Consider the following 21,834-nt stretch of genomic DNA (forward strand, 5'->3'; position numbering starts at 1 on the left):
TTTCTGTTTTTCTGCAGAGTTTAAGAAATTTTCAGGTCTGGGTAATCTGTATAGTTTTGCAGTTCATTTAAGGAGGATTTCTAGTGTTGAGTAGACAGTGACAATTTTGTTCAGATATGTCTGTTTGTCTGGTTAACTAAGAATTTTCGCTAGCTTGTTGTAAGATACATTTTTAAACTAAATAAGATATGGGATGACATGGTATATTGTGATACTTTCACAGTTACATATTTCTTGGTCTTTACTTAAAATGCTCGTTAATTTCCATTTGATATTTATGACCAGCAGAAGTATCAGACTTAAAGTCTTGTGGAAGAAATGTGATTAACCATTGAGCTGTACAGGAGATATTCTGTGAACTATGTCTTGCAAGTATTGCTTATTTTGCTTATTTCATGTTTTAATCAGAGGATCTGGAGGATGCTTTTATTTGTGAAATGCAGTGTGACAGAATAGCCACTGAGTTGCTATGTGTCCAGTTCCAATTTGTATGCTTTTCATCTTGCAAGCTCTTTGAGCATCATAAGGAAAATAATAACACTAGTTTCTTGGTAGTTTATTTCATTTCCCTCTTATGTGATTCAAATGGTAATGGCTAGGAAGAATTAATTCTAAACTGATGTTTTGGAAGTAGATAGTTTCAGCTGAATAACTTGACCAAACCCTGGATTCGTGTTATAAATTTCTACTTGTGCATAAGAAAAAGATGCTGTTAAAGTAATTGGCATTTTTACATTTGAATTGCTGGACTGAATTATTGATTTCAACTTGAAAGAAGTTAGGTCTGTCTAACGTTAAAGCTAGAGGGTTTTTCAAATGCAACCTACTTCTTGGTCTACAGTTAAAAAAATAAATCATGTTGTTTGAATTCTAATATTTCAAATCAACTTTTTAAAGATTTACACTGCTGTTTCTTGACTGTAAAACTGCTGAACTGAAAAGTTAACAAAATCATGTGGTGCAAGATACAACTGTTAAGTAACACACTAAGCTGAAGCAGTTAAAATAGCAAGTAAATCTTTTTTCTGCACATTACTTTCAATGCTTTGAATACTGAAGAAAGGTGTTTAAGATCTGATTTACAAAATAGACTGTCATCAAGGAATTAAAAATGCTCTTTGCTGCATGTGTAAAAATGTAGCAGAGCTTATGTGTTTGGTCTCTGAAACTTCAGCTCCCTTTCTCTGTCCCACAATTTGAAAAACATATATATTACTAAAGTAGGATGCATTTCTAAGTAGACACAAAGATGTCACAAAGCCTTACCTATTCTTCTTTGTTTTTCCTGTGCACCATCACCTCTCTTGGCACTATTCTTGGATTCTTGAGCAGCTTCAAATGAGCGTTTACAAAAAATATGAATCCATGAAAAAAAAAGGGGTTGTCTCTTTTTTTCCTAACCCCTTGGTAAATCAGCATTTTCCCTCTGAGAAGAGGTTGATTTTTGAAAGTTCCCAGACAAAGGTAAGATGTATTAGAGATGTTACAAATGCACTGGGTGTGCAGCACATATCAAAGTCTCAGCAGATTAGAAACATTATTTTCTTGTCATCATTGAGAAAGGTTCATACCAAACTGAACATCATGCTGAAAGACCCTGAGATAATGTCTTGTTATGCAGAAACTTATATTTCAGTGCAAAAGAATGCTTCTGTTTTACATTTCCCTTTGACCTAGCCTCCTTCTCATTTTTTATCCATTTATTATTTTCTTATGGGACATATGATAACATTTTGAATATATGTCTGCAGAGTGTTCTTTTCTTTTTGCAGTAAATCAAGCTTTTTCTTTCTTCCCTTCTCCCTTGTGTTAGAAATCCCATGAACTCACAAATTTGTCACTCAAAAATTTTGTTTAGTTCAGTACAACAGACAAAAGTACCTTTCTAATGAAAATTCAAGTGGTGCAAAAATATTCCAAGTAACCTCAAGAATGCAGATCCAATGTTATTTGACATTTATTTGTGACAGAATGCTAAGTCTGAAGTTGCACTGTTTCCATTCTCTTCATTGCTTCTTTATTTTGCTGGGTCTTGTTTCAAAAGTTTTAGGCTTCTGTGAGGCTGACTGAAGAGATCATTAGAATTTCCATTAGGGAAACAGTTAAAACAGCTGAGCATTCTGATTTACTAGAGTAGCAACTTGTTTTATTAATGAGATCATGCTGCTTAGTGAACCATATTCAGAATTAACAGGATTTGTTTGAAAATGCTTTCACAAGCAAGTGAATAGTCTGGTACTCAAGAAGGAACTGTTTTAGAAAAAGAAAAATATACAAAATCTTCAGATGTATAATACATACATAATATTATTTCTAAGTAGGACTTTGGAAAAGTAGATTAATGTGTTCATTAACACTCGATAAATACATAGAGTCAAATGCTTATATAAAGTGAAATAGTCAACAGTATGATTAGATGATGGTGTTAATAGAGGTTAAAATGTAATTACGTTCTTTCAGGTGTATTTGGGGAAGGAAGGCATGTTCCTTTTTACTGCATAATGGTATGGTATTAAACAACATTTATGCATTATAAATAATGTGAATGAAATCTAAGAATAGTTTCACTTCAGGTCATGAACTCTTAGATATTCTTATTGTGAATTTTTCACTAGACTTTCTGAGATCAGAACTTGTGGTGCTGAGAAGAAATACCACATTTCAGTTTTTAAGAAATTGTAATTGACATATTTTATGATTAGGAGGCACAAGATTAAAAAGGATGTTTCATGGATAGCACATCATGTAATCCCTTTGAAATGTATCAAATGCTGTCTCTAAAGTAATTAGGGATTTTTTTTCTCTCACTATTATTACAGAGAGGTTCTTCTGTCTCTTTACTCCTTAATGTTTGGCGACTGTAACTTCTTCAGATACCTACATTTGCACTTAGTTTATTTATTTTTGTGCCAGGACTGAGCTGTAGTTCAGTTTCATTCACTCCTTGATGTTTATTTCCTTTTGTTCTCACAGGCTGCAGTCATTTTCCCTATCAGACCACATTCAGTACACTAAAGCCACACTTTTCTAATCTGCTTTCACATGGTAGCCAGACAACTTGTCTCTTACTTCCTGTGCTTATTTCTTTTTCTGGAACATGAGTTCTCAAAATAGCACACTATTACCCAAACTGAAATACCATCTGTATAATCAGCAAGGTAGCTCAGGTGCTGTATTTTGTGGTTGTATCTTGCCATGGCTGAATGCTAGAATATAATTTTCAGTCACCTATCTAAACTTTATTTCATTTTCTTTTCTCGCGATCTGCCTTGCAGCCCTGATCTATGTTCCATTCCATATAGAAAAAACCCCAAAAACAAACCAGCAAAACCACCATGTCATACTGGAAATTAATGCTAGGTGAATATACAGCAAATAAGCGAGCAAGGATTAGAATTGGGGCTTGGGGGAGATTTTTGATGTGTCAGAGGTACGTGCCAAAAAGCTGCAAAAAGAGGAATTCTATAACAGTTTCAGAACTAGGCTGTGAAGTTACATACTTGAATCATTACTTGAGAATTTAAGAACAGTATTTTTATTGTAAAAATATAGAACATCCAGAACATTTGTGCTTTGCATTGGTTTTAAGAATCGCACAATGGTCTATATTTAGTATCCTATTGTGGGTTGCAAGTTTAACTTCATCTTAGTATTTTACACGATGCAGTTTCAATAGCAAAATTATGAATTTCTGGGTCTGAATTTTGAAGAAATTTCCTTTTATTCATGATGTTCATTTATTGTGACTGGTCAGTGATGGGTACTTTATTTTTCATAATTTAGTTGTTTCAAAAATATTTGTATTATATCATTAATTTCGTGAGTGTTTGTTTTCATTTACTGGCATAAATATCAAGGGTATGTTTATTTTTTAAGGTCTCAGAGGACCTTAAATACCGGATGATGGGCTTTATTATTTATACTCAGCCTTCTGAGGATACTCTAGATGTAGAAATTGCTCTGTAAATTACAGATCTCAAACTGTTCATACATTGTACTGTCCAGTATTTACATTTTAGAGTACTTATCCCTGCCTGCAAAAGGCTTGTGAATGACTCATGACTTCTCTAGACCTCCTTTCTGCTGCACCATACTGTCAGGAACATCATATTTTTGTCTTGTAGATGTTTAAAGTAAGAAGAAATCAAGAATCCAGGCTTCAGTGCTGAAATTCATGGTCATGCTAATAATTTCTCTCTTTTATATCTAAATTGGATTATATGGATGTTGATGATTTAATAACCACTGAATTTAAGCAGTTCTTTCTGGGGTAGAGCACAAATGCAATCAGAGTAGAGAGGAGAAAAAAAGTGTTTCAGTGCTCAAGGCCACATATTCTCTACCGTGAAAGCACAGCAGTGTGTGGATAGTTTGCTCTGTTTTCCCCCAAATATAAAACTTGTAAAAATACTTTTATATATAGAATGATTTTGTCTTTCATATTTTAGATTTTGTATTTTTACATTTATTTCCTGCTTGACTGAGTGATAAAGGTCACGGCAATAATTTCTGATTCTTCTTATTCCAGTTTGGATTCAAATGGTTCGGTTTTGTTCTATCTGCTTCAATTTTGACTCGTGTTTTTTGGTGATGAGAGATGATGTCAGAAAGCTTGTAGAACTGTAACAAAATGCTCTGGTCAAAAAGATTTCTATCATTGCTTACTGATTCTGATTCTATAAGAGAGAGAAAATACAGAATTTGGAATAAATGAGAAACCAATTTAGCATTGTTTTAGAAGAATATTTAATTAGAGCAATCAAGGTACATACTAAAATGTCCTTCATATTGCAAGGACATGTCTGGAAGGATATATATCTGACAGGAATGTATTATTGCCTGCTATTTTATAAATACAGAAAAACACACTATCCCTTACTATTATGTTGACAAGAGATTCTACGGTCTTTATTTTCTTTTGTTTTTTTGTTTTATTTTTTAATGTTCTCCTTAGAATTTTACACAGTAAAAATTAGTACTTTGACTAAATATTCTGAACTGGGCACTAACATGCTGTAAACATGATTGCCAGCATACATGAATGCTGTCAGTTCTTACATATTGACTGGATCATTTATTCAAAGATCACTGGTTTTCTTTCTACTGAGTGTCACCCTCTTATCAAACACCTCTGTGTGCAGAATGCTACTGCCCCTAAGAAAGGACTCAGAGACTTCCCACGGAGTTCAGTCTTTTGTCCAGTTTCTAAGGTCTCAGTAGAAATGTTTCAAGTAATATGCATGATCTCTGCATCAGACACCTGGGCCCTAACTGAGCAAAAAGCTTCTTTTTCTGGTTTGAGCTCATCTTAAAAATAAATTTGTGGGCCTTTCTTGACGGAAGTTCTATCAGCAATAGAAGGACTTCATTTTCATTTAATTCCTAGTAAAGTAGTTACTGCTTCTTCCTTATGCTAAGGAAAATATTAAATAATACTGTGCTCTTTACAAGTTAATTTCTGTATATACATAAGCCCTTACCCTTTCTTTTACTGTTGAAAGACTCCTCGCTTTCGTTACTGCTACTAATGGAAGTGATGAAATACCAGAATAGTTTATTCCAAATTTGTAGTAAAAATATTTTCTTATTATTTCAAGCCATAAGAAGTATTTCTTCACAAATAAATTAATTTAATTCTTCTTTACTGCATACAATGCCTAATTTACAGTATCCTATTTAAAGTTTTTAATTAATTTATTGTCTACTGGTAGTAGGACATTAAAATGTCTGAAGGCTATGGGAAATAATAAATTTAGAGTTGCTTACGTGATTCTGCCTACTCTTGCATCATTAGGTGACAGTTTTTGGCTTATATTAGGTTTTATTGTAAATCATGGCATTGTTTATTCTGAAAATTGAATTAAATCTTGTGAGTTATTAATTAGGATGCATTTTGCAAGCATTTCATGATGAACATTATTGAAATAGCTACTGGCACACAGATGTAGAGTGGCATGATTTTTATACATGAGGAGAATGAATAAATATGGGGGGTTTTCCTCTGTCTTGGAGAAAATGTTCTTGGACTGGCTTAGTCAAACTTCCTGGTACCTGACTATAACTGCCTCACTCTTTGGTGGAATTTATCCTCACCAGTTCAAGTGAGTGTTAGCACATGGGGATCTGGGAAAGAGATTGAGGTCTGTACTTATTTCGCAAGCATTTTTTTGTCCGTGCATAAAAAAATAAAGGAAATGGAGGATGCAATTTTTTCCATATTACTGAATTTGTCTTGGTGTCAGTTCTAATCTGGACATTTCTGATCAGTGAGATGTACAGATAATATCCTTCAGAGTCAAATCTATTAATGCTTTTGTCATGGTATAAATAGAGTAGTTAATCTCACTATGTCTTAGAAGTTTTGGGAAATGAGTGAGTAAATGAATGACTACTTTGAAGGAAGATAATATGGGCTCTTTTGCCTCACAAAATATTTATCTGGTTTGTTTCCAGAAGTCTTTCAAAAGTACATCTCATATTGCATCAGGGATCACTATGACATATGACTAAATTTGTGGGTGTTGATGCACAGATGCGAAGATAAGATAACTTACGAGACTTGAACGCTGTCACTTAATGACTGGTCAGCCTGGGAGTCCCTCTAGGTCTAGCCAATAAAAATGCTTACATAAAACAATCAGGGAAGGGTAAGAGTCTTGGGGAATAATTTTCTGTGCATATTAGTTCTATGAATTAGTACAACTAGGTCTGGATGGGGCACTTTTCATGGATAGTTTTAATAATCTTATTTAGAACCATTCATCCCAACAGATTTTGCAAACTCTATCCATCACATACAGCTTTTCATTGACATCTAAAGCCATAAAGTAAAGCCGTGTAGTAATCATGCTGGACAAGACAGCAGGTTAATGTTATGTTGCTTCAAAAAGTGAACTGTTTTAAAAGAACCACTCTATGTTATAAAAGCCTGCAGTATGAAAACCCTAGAGTTTATGCAGAGCAGACAACAAAAGATCAGCTTCTCCCTTACACTGTCAAAGAATTTACAAAAAATCAGAGCTTAATCATATGAATTAAAAAAAAAAAACACCCAAAATCCAGAAAACTGGAGTAATTGTTTTCCAAAAAAGTACTTTCTTTTAAACTATTTGATATATTGTGTTAAAGGGTTAGCAAATACTTCATTACAAACACTTGTAAGAAAATATTTTAGACAGAGGCCATTTCTTTCTTTTGTGCTATTTAAAGCTCCTGGAAGAAATTTTTTCTCACATTGTTGCTCACATCAAGCCAGCTTGCAGTGCTGTATGCAATTAATTTTCCTTCTAAAATTAGAAACTGAAAAAATTCTAAAGTTATATTATTTTAATGAAGAATATGGGAGAAGTTCAGGACAACATTAGATATTTATGAGAGAGTTTGTTTGATCTCAATCTTTTTTTTTTTTTTTCCTGTTATACCTCAACAGACAGCAAATATTGTATTTCTTAGTCTTCTAAAAATCAACACAATGCAGATATGCTGTAGCTTCTCATTCAAAATCTAGGCTTTCAATGGACAAAAAAAAAAGCCCTATAGCAACTGCACAATTTTTAAAATCTGTCTGACTTTTCACAATGGAATTAAGAACACTATAGAAAAAAAATCTTTTATTTTATGGGCCTAAGTACTTTGCAGTTGCTGAATATCTTTTAAATTCAAACAATAATCCCACCCTGATTCTAATTAAAAGGAGAAATAGGTATGTTCTTTTGCCACATACACTGAGACTGCTTATAAGCTTCAATTTTCATTGAATGATTTGAGGATATGTAATATTGTGGAATGTGGCAAATACCAGTTTATGCATTAATTAGAACAAGATTATAATAGGCTGTTGTATTCATCCTCTGCCTACAATAAATTTTAGATGTCCATATCTCAGAATTTTGCTGATTTCAGAATGGCTTCTTGAGTTTTGGTTTGGTTTGGTTTTTTAATAAAGACAGCAAACCCTTGGTGTACATAAGGGACAGTCATGTCAAAAATTATAGAAGAGAAAGAAGAAAGAAGAAGAGAACATATTATGAACAGATTTTTCAATATACAATTACTGTATTAGAATGGCAAATATTTGCCAGTTTCACAGTATTATGAGGTGTCTCACCATATCGCTCCAAATAGTGACAGTCAAAATCAATTTGTTGTCATTTCTGTGGAAATGCAGTTTAAAAGAACATTTATAAAGATTTACTGAAACTGGGCAAGGTCTGGCTACTGGGGTAGTATTAGAAGTCAAATTAAAATATTCAGGAAACAATTTTGGTATAAATAATGTTTCTGAATGTCAGGGTCCTAAGATGAGCACAGGGTTCTATGAATGTTAATTTTCCATTAGTGTGGTGGAAATGGGAACTATTATTCACCTGTGTTACGTAAGACAGTTCATACAAGTTTTATTCTACTGAGAGCTAGAAATAGGTGCTGATTATTTTATATAAATTAGGTGATCATCTCTATTTATTTATTTTCCATTGTTTAATAACTATATTCTATTGTCTTCCAAAGCAAGACAAGGTGGTTCTCTGCTCCCTCTTAGTGGGAAAAACATATTCATGGCAACTACTGAGGTTTGTTTTGTTTTGGTTTTGTTTTTGTTTTTCACTACAGCATCTGGCCATTTATCTCTCATTAAGCTCATCCTATGCCCCATGATTCAGTCACTACAGTGAATTGTCTTAAATTAAAACTGAATATTGTTTCATTTTCCAGTCTTTGTGGATCTATTACATCACAGTTTGTTTCTAGCAAGTGTTAGATAACCTAAAAATTCTGATCACAAAAATTTTCTTTCTGTGCTTTTGCAATAAGCAATACACCAATCTGAAATATAATGCACAAGACATTCTTCCTTTAACAGTTGTTTTTAATAGCTGAGTTACAAAAGATCTGTTCTGTACATTGTATGTAAATCATTGAGTTTAATGGGATGATATGCTAATAGGTATTTATGTGATGGATTTAATACTGCTATTTTAGTAAATTGACTCCTTTAAGAAAAAAACCCACAAATATTGATGTTTTTTTAATGAATGTATTTAAGACTTTTATTTCTGCCTTCAATGGCAAAATCATTTCTACTGTAAACTTAAAAAAAAGAAAAACAAATGCAAAAAAAAAAAAAACAACCCCCCCCCCAAAAAAAAAAAATCTGGTTTTGTCTATTTAATTTTGCAGAGAGTGAAATTCTTTCTAAATTCACCTAAACTATTAGAGAGCTTTTTGTCAAGTAATCTAACAGAATTCTTAGCACAAATTAACATCTGCTCTGAATGAATGAGCATTTGGTAGATGTTGTTCAAGAGTAAAGTAGATCTCAGGAACTGCTCCAATAACACAAAATACTGCAGTGTTTTCTGTTAGATTATAAAGGCTTCAAGACAAGGATTTTTTGTTTGTAATTGCACACTGTCTAGTGAAGCGGGTCTTCAGTTTTAGCTGGGTTTTCTCTCAAGATCTCAAAGCCAAGCTTTGCATTTGTGATCAATACAGAACAGAGGTTAGGAATACACTGAAAATACTTACTGTGATTTTCTTAAATGATTTCACCATTGATCTTGATGGTTGAAAAATACTGTCCAAACTATATACTTAAGTTTAAGTGGGTAATCTAACATTTTTGAACCCATAGGTTGTGTTATATTTATGTACTGTTTTGGTTTCTGGAAGACAAATATAATTTATGATGACTGACCAGAACTTTTCTTTTGAGTCTTTGTTAGTCCTTATATTGCTTCTAAGTGTTATAAGGTTTAGAGACTCAGAGGAGCTCGTACACCTGGGAATATCCTTGTGATACTGCCTCAAATAAAGCCTGCTCTGATATTTTCTAAATTTGCTATCATTATCCTACTTCATTGCCTCTTTTTTTAGTTGAAATACCTTCAGCTGTGCTTCCTGTTACACGAGGCTGATGATTCTGCAATCCTGCCATAAGCAAGGCAAAATAGAAAGTCAAAGAAATTAGACTGATAAATTTATTGTCTTTGTGTTCATTTGTTTGTTTGTTCTAGAAGGGAAGGAAATTTAATGACCCCAACAGTACACATTTTGTTTTAAAAGTAATGATAGAAAAGCCATTGAATAGTTAATTCTGGTGACTTGATGTTTTTGCTACAGTACGTCATGCTTTTGGGACATAGGAAATTTAACCATTTGAAAATCCTGAATTATTAATCAGCAAATATCAAATAGAGGCAATGACCTAATTACAACTAAATTAGGCAATGACCTATTTACAGATTCATGATAACAACATTCATACCAAAATCAATTCACATGCCTGCACATAAAGAGAGGTATACGACTGTATCTATGCGTATAAAGGTACCTGTCAGAAACTCCCCTCAGTTTCAGTGAAATACTCAGGTGAAATCCCTTAGCTTTTCTGACAGGCATGAGTCTGCACCTCGAGGAGTAGGGATGCATGAAGGTGTATCAGCCTAGGCCTCATCATTAGGAATGGTCTTCTGAGTGTTCCAAATGTGAGGGTTCTGGAGCTCCAAAATGCATCCCACTCAAAGATGCTGCAGCCCGTGGTGGTCAAGGAGAGCTCAAAGGGCCTCACTCAGGACCACTGTTCATAGGGTCACAACATGATTGGCTTTAGTCATCTGCAAAATTTCCATCCTCAGATCAGTAATTACATTTGGAAATTTTTTCTAGAACTCCAGCAAAAATGGTACCATTCCATGTGGGCTGATTCAGGTAGAAAAAGTTTCGAGGCTGTCCAGGTATGACTGATGGTTCCCCATGTTGGTCAGGCAGCTGATGTTCCTCTTGCAGTCAGAGCTGTTCCCACCTGTATCATGCAAGAGCCTCTGGTATGGTCAGAGATCCTTCACCCCCAAAGCTGGTGTGGTCAAGGGGCATTTCATCACTCAGCAGTTTTGGTAAAAGCCTCTCAAGGTGCACCTGAAATGGTAGAGCAGGCCTGGGGACGGAGGGGAAAGGCACCACCACAGTATACTTTTTGTTTCTTTAGAACCCCCAAAGTCTAACAGACAGTTCTATGATGTATGTTGATTTCATTTTAATAGATAACTGTTTCTTATTAAGCTGAAAGGTAATGAGTTTCCATGGATATTTGTACTTCATTTATATTTGAAATGCTGCTGGTGCGACATCTTAGTTACTGTGTTTTTCTGTTACAGAATTCCAACTTATTTTTAAATGATAAAGCTAAAACTGGAATTAAAGTTTACCATGTTGGTTTTTTTGTTTGGTTGGTTTGTTGTTTCTTTTTTCCACACATTCATAGTCACTGTTTAATTACATTTACAAAGAAAGAACACATTTTTCAATACTATTTAGTGTATGGCTAAACCTAATGATTTTGCAGATGATTTGACATTCCTGATTTCGTCCATCTTTTACAAAATCGTGTACTGTAGTTGCAGAATTTAGGTAACAGCAATATTTGAGCAAAAGACAGAGGAATCATAAGCTTCCTGTTTCTTTTTATGCTTTCAAAGAATTTTATATGCTTTCAAAGAATTTTACTTACTCCTTAGTCTGTGTCACAGTGAAAGCTCCAGGCAGAACTGATTCTTTACCACTATCTTCTGTCCACAATTTTCTTGCTTTCACATCTTTTTCAGAATTTTTGTGGAGTGGGTTTGTGTTGGTTTGTTGGTTTGTTTTCTTTTCCTTTTAGGAGTGTTCAAGGCTGTGAGCAGGGTTTGCATTCTTTGTTCCTAGAGGTAGACTATACTTTCAATCGTACTGATGCGTGTCCTGCTTCATTTTCTCTTTGGTTACTAACAGACCTATAGTTCTCTATTCCTAGAGGCTGATGTGGTCATCAGTCATCTATCCCTCAGTCTTCAAATTCTTTAAGAATGCACGGCTGATTTACTTTTTCCCCTAAATACAATTTGAAATTAGGTTGTTTAGGGATTTTGTTTTCTCTTAAGCTCCAGCAGATTTCCTGAAATCCTTGGAGACGAGTCGACATGAAAGCAATGTTTAGTTAAAAAAAACAAACTAAACAAAACAAATTTCTGTCGATGTGAGTTTTGAGAAACAAAGAACAACATTAAGAATTTTAAATTAACAAAGTTATTTTGATACTGAACCATCAGTTTGGACTGAGATGGAATTGTAAGCAGCCTGCAGCAGTAAGGAACAAGTAGGAATATTACTTTACCTTCCTTTCCCCAGACAAGTTACTTCTAAGAGCAAGTATTTTCCTTTTATTTCATTCATATAACTAATCTAGTTATAATACTTAATGCTTTTACTAGATTTATGTTAGCTTCTTTTCTAGTTGATTTATTTCTCGTGAGGTCTCAACAGACTTTATGCATTTTAAAGACAAGATGTTTTCAAAAATAACCCTTGGGGCAACCTAAGGGTTGCATTTTCAGAACACAATCTTTGAATAAAACTTTTGTTCTTAACCCAGTCTTCCTAATTAGGAAAAATTACATACATCTTGTATTTTGACAGAGAGACATTAAGAATTACAATATATTTTGTCTTGCCTATATGACTGGATTATTTGCAATAATATTTAGAGTGATTGAAGGAAAGTAACACATTTAGGAATAAAATTCACTTTAATGAAATGTAATTATCTCATGGCTGTTTGGCTGGTTTTCAAATTTTTAAGACCATCCTAGTGTACTTGACTCTTGTATTGGTATCTGAAAAAAGCATGCATTTTCTCACAGTATAAATTATTATATTGAGCACATGGCAGGAGGAGAAAAGAAAAAGATAAACTTAGTAAAGTTAGTGTAAATGTATAAATTTACAATTAATGGAAAGACAGCCAGTGTATTTATGTTCAGTATTATCCTGTAAAAAATATTTTGAACTGGGTTGCAATACAAATGGGATATGCACCATTCTCTGAAGTTCATTTATGACCAGAATATTTGTAAAACGTGTGTGTGCATATATTAGTTGGTATTTCTTACATGTAGTCTAAAATTGTAAAAATTTTTGCCTTGTCTTTGACAGGTCCTTGTGAGTAATAACTGATGCAGAAAATAAAGTGTCAGTTAAAATGTAACATATTAGAAAATTTCTATTTTCATATGGAAGTTTTTCAAAGTTGCATTTTAAATCAAAATGAGCTTTATAGAAGAACTTACAGCACCGTATCTATTATGCATTTTAGATCTGACTGAATTTTTCACAATAACTAATATGTAGACCATTTTACCATTTGGTTTTGGCAGTAATTTCTGTGGCAGCAAAAGAGTTATTCAAAATTGTTAGGAATTTTAGAATCCTAATTAAGCTGGTTTATTACATTATCAGATTACATTGTCTTTTGCTTCATAATGCTGTCAGTAGTACTTCAAGTGGGATGCAATTACTTTTAAAGTTAGTATCAGCAGCTATTATATAATATTGATTTAAAATCTGTTGAACATCCTTGACCTCAGCGACAGTTTATCATGATGGCAGAAATTAATCATGTTGGTTATGCTTGATCTTATGAAGACAGTACAAATTTAGAAACTATATAAACAGGGCTAGGCAATTATTTTGAGTATTACTGGACTGTCATGCCATAATAGCTTCATAATAATTAGGCACATTAAGCAAATGATGGAGTAATATAACAGTCAACTAAGTAATTCTTTCCCCATTCTGTCATAAAATTGCTAAAAATTGCTAAAAATAACATACCCTCCCCAATTTAAAAGTGTTAAAATGTAAGTTCAGTTGTAAGTATGAAATCTGCAATATTAACTATTCTCACTTTTGACTATTTTTACTTTACTGTAGTTAATTCCTCTTGAATCTATCATTCTTCCATTATTACGTAGATTTGTGTTTGATTTGTACAGTTACTACATAGCTCTTAAGATCTCTGGGTTTTAAGTATCTATGTTTTTTAAGATCTCTTTAAGATCTCTAAAATTCTTCTATCCTTTGTTTTCCGACTTCTGGTAAGTTTTCTCAGATATTTAAGTACTTTATATAGGAAAGAACCTAAAGAGAGCATAAGAAGTAGCAAACCAGAACCATCACAATATTTGAAATTGTAGTTCAAGTCCTTTGCTTGCCATTGATCTGTGTAATACAGGTTTTAAGTTTCTGACAACAAAGAAAAGCCAAGGCAAGTGACCCTTGCATTCTCAACAAATTCAGTTTTTCACAGCTTTCATTATAGCTGGGAGAAATTCAGATCTCAGCTGTCTGACATGAGGACATGTACCAGGCATTTCTACACATATATCTGAATATATAAATCTAATATATCCATTTTTGAACAATGTCAGGTCAGGACAAGTACCAATTAGGGTTTAGCAAGCAGTAACTAACATGCATATTTCAGCATAAAATACTGTATTTGGATGAATATGAGGTTGTAACACAGCTCAAGAATATTCCTTTTCTGCATGGAATTATTTCCAAAGCACCACTTCTGCTATAACCATGATTTAAACCAACATTATTCCTATTACATTATCATTATCATTAAAGTCATTCGGAACAATGACCAGTATTAGTTAGAATACCCTTCTGTCAAAAGAGGGAAACTGTTCCTCTCCATTCCATATTTCCAGCCCTCCAGTGTTCGCAGTCCTAGTGCGAGTCAGAAATCAGCTTCCATACTCTATTAAGTATATAAAAATTGTCCAGATGTAATAATAAAAACAACCAGAAACAACATTCAGGGAAAATCCAGAAATGTGTAGTACTGTCTCCTATCTTATTAAACTGTTGTCTATAGTCAACAAAAGTTGTAATTTAAGTACAACCTAGCTCCAGAACTTTTTTATTCAAGTCTCACCCACAGGTCAAAAAGTCTTACAGAGGGTTTAGAGATTCTTTATTGTGTTTTATACCATCTCAATTACTTTTTTTTTTTTCCCATTGGTAAAATATCAATGGCCTCTCTTTGAAAAAAGGAGTGACATTGTTGGTGGTATTTTTTTCAGATTTTTTAAATGGTATTCTGTTTAAATAAAATCAGTGCTGAAGAATTCAGTTTCTAGAGGCATCACTGCTTTTCTCTTGCAATTCAGAGCAGATCTGAGGCTGAAGCCACTGATGGAAAAGTAGGACCAGATGGGATTTTAATTTACACTTTTCCCTGTGTCCACAGAAGACTATGCAGAATAAAATTATTCCTAGTTCTGTAAGGGTATTTCCTAACAATCTTAGGACACAGAAAAAATTATTTAATAGTAGCTATGGCTTTTGAAAAGGTGATTTGAAAACACTGCACAGTAGTGCACTTTTTTTTCTGGATTAAGGTCAAGCTTGATTGAAAGCTGGGCAACACCTCCAGTATCCTTTTTGCTTTGCTAAAAGTTTAAAATTAGCTCCAATAAACAAACAGATTTTTGTTAGTCCAGTGGGACATGATAGAAAATGGATCTTCAATTCAGAGCCAGCATATTGTGATTAAAAGTCCCAGTGAGGTTCATAGTTCTTTTTCCATAGCACAGACTGGACTCTGATCTGTTTATGGCTCCTGGGAGAACAATACTGTAGTATAATTTTCACATGTGAATGTAGCACTTTTTCTACCTTGCATAAATCATTCTTTGAAGAAATTTTACAGGGCTCTCTTGGAAGCAAAAGCTGTGCAAGATATACACAATAACATATAGGAAATAGGAAACATACTTAGATGAGACTCAAAATCATATGGCACTAAACCAAGCAGAAAATATGGAGGAAGAGGCCAGAAACAAAGGCTAAGATAGTTTAAAAACACAGTCACAGATCACAGAATCACAGAATGAACCAGGTTGGAAAAGACCTTTAAAATCATCTAGTCCAACCTATGACCTAACACCTCCTCATCAACAAAACCATGGCACTGAGTACCACGTCCAGTCTTTTTTGAAACACATCCAGTGACAATGACTCCACCACCTCCCTGGGCAGACGATTCCAATGCACAATCACTCTTTCAGTGAAGAAATTTTTTCTATTGTCTAACCTAAACTTCCCTTGGCGCAGCTTAAGACTGTGTCCTCTCATTCTGTCAGTTGTTACCTGGGAGAAGAGACCGATCCCCACCTAACTACAACCACCTTTCAGGTAGTTGTAGAGATGATAAGGTCACCTCTGAATCTCCTTTTTTCCAGGCTAAACAAGCCCAGCTCCCTCAGACATTCTTCATAGGGCTTGTGTTCCAAGCCCCTCACCAGCCTTGTTACCCTCCTCTGGACATATTTAAGCATCTCAACATCCTTCCTAAACTGAGGGGCCCAGAACTGGACACAGTACTCAAGATGTGGCCTTCCCAGTGCAGGGTACAGGGGAAGAATGACTTCCCTGGTCCTGCTGGCCACACTATTCCTGATACAGGCCAGGATGCCACTGGCCTTCTTGGCCACCTGGGCACACTGCTGGCTCATGTTCAGTCAGTTGTTGACCAGTATGCCTAGGTCCCTTTCTACCTGGGCACTGTCAAGCCACTCTGTACCCAAAACGATGATATGGAAATTATGTCTTAAAGTAAAACAATATGTTATGTTCAAATGTTTAACTTTTTCCTATAATTTTTTTGTGTTTCAGCATGCATCTGATTGAATGATTTCTGAAAGTTAGGACAATGCATCTTTCAGGAAGCATCTAAGAATGCACTTTTTTTCCCTTGTAGCAATAAAATGGCATCCCAGGAACTTTTAGTCCAGATCAAGAAAGAATCAAGTAAAATCTCCCATAGCTGGGAAAATCTAAGAAAGGCAATTTTTATTTTAAATTAAATGCATTCCCTAACAAAACCCAAAGCAGCTGAGGTTGAAATAAATCTTACTTCAACTGAGATATTACAAGCAGAAAAATCTCTGGACAAATGCAAAAGCCATCAAAATTATTGGGCTGTCCTTTGCATCTGCTGTAATGTGTCAGCATGCCTACTTTTTGTTTCCATGTTTGGTCGCTGGTTGCTGTCTACTGTACCATTCTACTTCATAGAGTTCTACTTCATAGCAGATTTCTGAGTGAATATGATTGTAGATACAGGAAATATATATATATATATAGGCTCTTATCACTCTTACTTTATTTTGTATGTTTCTTCTACCCAGGCCTTCTTTTATAAGGTTTCTGCATATGCACTCGTAAATGAGATGTCAAGACATGACATTCTATCTGACAGAAATTTATCTAGTGATCTGATCTCCACAATCTATCCTACACTGCATGACTGGAGTTTTGAGAGACTTGGTCCTGTGTCTTAGCACTGGACATGAAAGTATTTAAATGGTGTGAAGTGAGGCACCAAAAGTAAAATATGAACTGTCATCTGTCACTGCAACTCATCCATGTACTTCCATAAATTGCTATTAAGGTCAGTTTATCAAATGTAACATCTTACATCTTTCAGTGTAAGAAACACATGGTCTATCAATAAAAGTTCATAAGATAAAATGTGGAACTCAGGTGTTTTTTTCTAAATAAAAATAGGGGATTTGTCTATGGAGGTTTCATTTATTGTTTATCTTCTTGAAAAACATTTTCTAGTTAAACAGTAATGCTGAGATGTAGTAAAACTAATTTTAAACCATAGGCTTTCGTGAAAGTATGACTAAATGGAACGGCAAACAGGTGATTTTGAAATGTGGTAGTGACGTGGTAAGAAAGCACATCTGTAAAGAAGTGAACTTTAAGTAACTCCATTGTCAGATTTGCTTTTTCATCTTGACTTTCATTGTTCTCCTAGAAAATTCTCCTATTTCTGCCATGAATGATATTTTGCAGTTTTGGAACCAGGAGTTAACTTGTTTTGAAGAAAATAAGTCATGTACTTTTGGAAGGGTTTTTTGAAAAAGTTTCAGAAACTCTTTTTCAATATTTGTGGCAGCCATCTGTAAAGGAAATATTATTTTTGGGTCAGTCTGTCTCCATCTCTTGTGTTAGAGTTTCAAATAATCGGGGTTAAGCAAAGCAGGACTTTGACAAAAATACTGATGGTAGAAACTAGTCTTCATTTGTTTCCATTCTATCATCCTCAAACAATTCAAAAGTTTGATAGATGGATGATTACATTTTTTTCTTCCTCTTTGTCTTTTTTCTTTTTCCACAGCCTTGATTGTTATAATTTTGTCTTACAGACTCATAGGGCAGGTCTGCAATGATAGAAGTAGTACACTATTGACTTTAATGGAAAAAAAAAAAAAAAGAAAATTCCTTTATTCTCTGCAGACAATGTTTACTATTTAGAGAACCAAAAACACGAGCGAAGTTTAATACAGTTCCTGAAGCATCTTGCATTTAATGGAAGCACAGATACTTAGTTGCCAGGAAACTTGATAGTGAGAATGATGGCTACCCCTTAAAAGGTCTCATTTTGACGATTGTTTACAGAACCTGATTGTGACCATGATACAGCGAATATAACTGTGAAATTCTCACTTTGCCAAATGTTATGGTTGTGAAAAGCAACATTGCCTAGGACATTTTCAACAATTATATGTGCATACGAAACCTCAGTGATAAATTTAGATTTTATTTTTAGTTCTCAGCCAAACTTACTCAGAATGACAAAGGTCCATTTTTACACTTCCCTTCTTTTTCGATTAAAATAGAAAATTGTTTTAAATCTTCAGGGAATTGGTACTACTGAGAAAACTGCTGCTTTTTGCTTTTTTTTTTTCACGATCACTGAACTATAAGAGTAATAGTATAATATAAAAGGTTTAGGTTTGATTTTCTTTTTTTTTTTCAAATTTTATTTTAGTAGTTGCATAGGCCACGGTCAACCTACTCCCAGTGAGGGAGAGATTTTCCTGTTCTGGGCAAAACTGCATCCTTCAGTTGGTGCTATGTACAGAAAGGGTGTGGATTAGAAGTGGGTTTGTGTCCAGGATTTCTTCTTTCTTAAAATTAATCCTTAAGCTGGAAATTGCTGTTTTCTTATCTGAAGATCAGAAAGATCCTTCCAAAGTGTTCCTGCATACCACTCCTATGACATTGAGTGGAGAATATTTTGTCTAATTCAGTCTAATTATGTGGTGCAATTAATTGAACTTTGTCTCTTCAGATATCCCTAGTTCATATAGGTCTATGCTTGTTGAAGCCAGCTTCAACTTGAATGGCTAAAGCTGGATTGTCTTTTTTTCCTCACAGACCCTAGGCAGGAGGTCAGCAAACAAATTTTATTATTTCTGGTTATTGGGAACTATCCATTTAAATGAATGATTCATAAATTTTCTGCAGGAGGTCTTTAGGTTGAATAGATTCAAGGCTGCGCTATAAAGACAGCTTATTTCTAATTTTTTAAATTCTAATGCTAAATATGCTTTTAAATTATTTGTTTTTATAGTCTGCAACAGCAACTTACACTGAAACCTGTTTTATTTCATGCATATTCTCCTTTTTATAATACCTAGTTTTGAGAAGAAAAGGTCTCCTAACAATCATGTGTGGTTCAGTCCTAGTGAGTGTTTTATCCAAACCAAACTTAAGAACAGAAATAGACTATCTTTGTTGCTCTTTTGGAAGAAACACTCTAGTTTTATAAACCTGGTTATATTTATCTAATGTGACATGCCCTGATGAGGAATGTAAAAAAAAAAAAAAATAAATAAATAAATAGAGAAGATAACCAGTTTAAGGAATGCACTTTTTTACATATACTCAAATTTAAACTGTTATTTCCCTGCTGGCTGGAGATCTGTTACACTTGCTGCTTGACACCTTCTGTAAGTTTCAAATGTCCAAAAGATCTGCTCACTGCATGGACTAAGGTCAGAGAGCTTTATGCTTGTGCTTTATGCTCAAGACCATGACACTTTCATATTTACACAAAAGAAAGCTTGGCTATACATGACACATACTTGACATGGACTTTAGGTTGCTCATAGTTTTCCTTCTAAAAAGGCATTAAATGATACAGCTAAATTCTAATTACTGTGTAGTGCAGTTATCATAAAAAATATCTAACAAATTTTGAAAATATTAATCTAATAAGTTTTAAATCATGTTGTGATTATAAAAAATAAGTTGTGAATATAAGTGATGTGATCCAAATGACTGCCTGGCAGTTTCTGGCGTGATAGTTTTGATAGTGTGGAGCGAGTTCTGATCTAATTGGGTCAGAGTTAATAAATTGTGATTACATTGCATAAAAGGGATGGCTGTGTCAGCTTTCCCATGCTGTTGGAGAGGGTGTAAAAGTTTTTTGAATTTTGCAAAACGGATCCAGTTTTCTCTTTTCCACCATTTTTTTACTTTGTTAAAAAATTCCCCTATTGTATAAACAGTTAGTAGATGACTACTGACTTCTGACTTTATAGGGTGTAGGACTGTGGGAAAGTTAGGAGTAAAGTTGATCTGGATACCATAAAAGTAGCCCTTCCCTACTGCTGAAGTTGAGGCAGAATTGAGAAAAAGTAGATGTGCCTTTAAAACTGGGGTGGGAGTGATGCCTTAGGTATACTTCTAGTATATCTTCAGGGCTGTCTCTTGACCCCTATTGGATGAAATTCCTAACTAGCTGTCATTAAAAAACATGTGCCCAAGACACAAAGAAAGGTAGGAAACAGTAGTGTTTTAGTCTAAAAGAATGGAGATCCTCAACTGAATCATAAGTCAAATTTAAGTTTAATTTTATGATCTTCACTGGTGTCTTTAATTCTACATGTAAGTGTGAAGTTATTTTCTGTAATAGCAGGTCCCATGGTATTTGGAATTTATATAGCCATCCAGTTTCTTCTTTTGCTGTTTTGATCTAATGAAATTTTTTATTGTGTCCTTATGGACTGCATATACATAGAAAACATAGAAAATATTTAATCTAACTCAGTTTTTATGTAGTTTTTTCCTATAAATGTGAATTAATTTCCTCCTTTTTATGGTAATTCCATGATCTGTTCTACTGTATTGTATCTAACAATCTTTCTTGGGTGTTTTGAGGATTTAGGAGTTAATGTTTCAATATTGCTTTCAAAATGCAAATAGCATATAAGATTTTATTCACACTAATAAATTTATAACTGTGATGTATCATTTTCTGACATAGCAGTATAAGTGATAATGATGTCAAGTTTATGTTTGACCTTGAAGATGCTCAGTGATACTTCTGGACCTTTTCTAAGATGGATAAAACTGTCTATTAGCTGAGCGTATTATCTGAGTGTATTATCTAGCCAAACTGTGGCAGTATTCTCTCCCTATTATGACTTTTGTTCAAGCCTGAAACAATTTATTCAATTGAGATGCTATTTTGTATTCAACTTCATAATATTAACACTATGAACAATGATTTTATTTGGTTTTTTAGAAGTATACCTTCTCAAGCCCAATTCCAAGCTTTGACAAGTAATAAAGACAAACAACAACAAAATAATTAGGTGACTTTGCTAATAAACTTCTAGAATATCCTGTGTATTTTATTTCCATTTTTGGGGGAAAAGAAAAATGTAGCTGATGTTTATTTCATCAGAAGGAGGCAGAAAAGATTCCAAATACAGAAACTAATAGTCATGGTACTATAAGAAATATTGAAGAATTGTAAACACATCAGCAGAAGTCTTAGAGGTGTTTTTAATTGATACCTTTAAATATTGTCAATCATAGATACTTTCAATTTTTTAAAAAGTAGTTTGCATAAGCTATGCATGAAATTCTCTCTCATCAATATATAAGTTACTTAGACTGAGAACAGAAATAGGAGTTACTAAGTACGGGCTGGGTTTTTTATAACTTTTTTTTTTCTTTGTGAAATAAAATACCACTTTTCAGTGATGACCTATCCTTGTAGTATTCCAGCCTGTCACACTCATCACAGCCATGACACAAATAGAACATGATAGTACTTTGTGCTCCTGAAAATGTGGACATGCTGTAGCTGCTTTTACTGTCTCGTTACTGTTGTTGGTGACTGAGTCAAAAAAGAAACAGAAGAAA

The 21,834-nt window shown here is 34.0% G+C and overlaps 1 protein-coding gene across 11 annotated transcripts in view; it reads left to right on the top strand.

The window, feature by feature from the left end:
• The window catches only part of DMD (dystrophin), a 1,181,561-nt gene that overhangs the window by 629,423 nt on the left and 530,304 nt on the right, over nucleotides 1-21,834 (top strand). The gene's annotated exons all lie outside the window — the stretch shown is intronic.

The sequence above is a fragment of the Corvus kubaryi genome, unplaced genomic scaffold (genome assembly GCF_017639235.1).
Source record: "Corvus kubaryi isolate FWS band 111438036 unplaced genomic scaffold, C.kubaryi_AGA036_p1.0 133, whole genome shotgun sequence".
In the NCBI taxonomy this organism is placed as follows: Eukaryota; Metazoa; Chordata; class Aves; order Passeriformes; family Corvidae; genus Corvus; species Corvus kubaryi.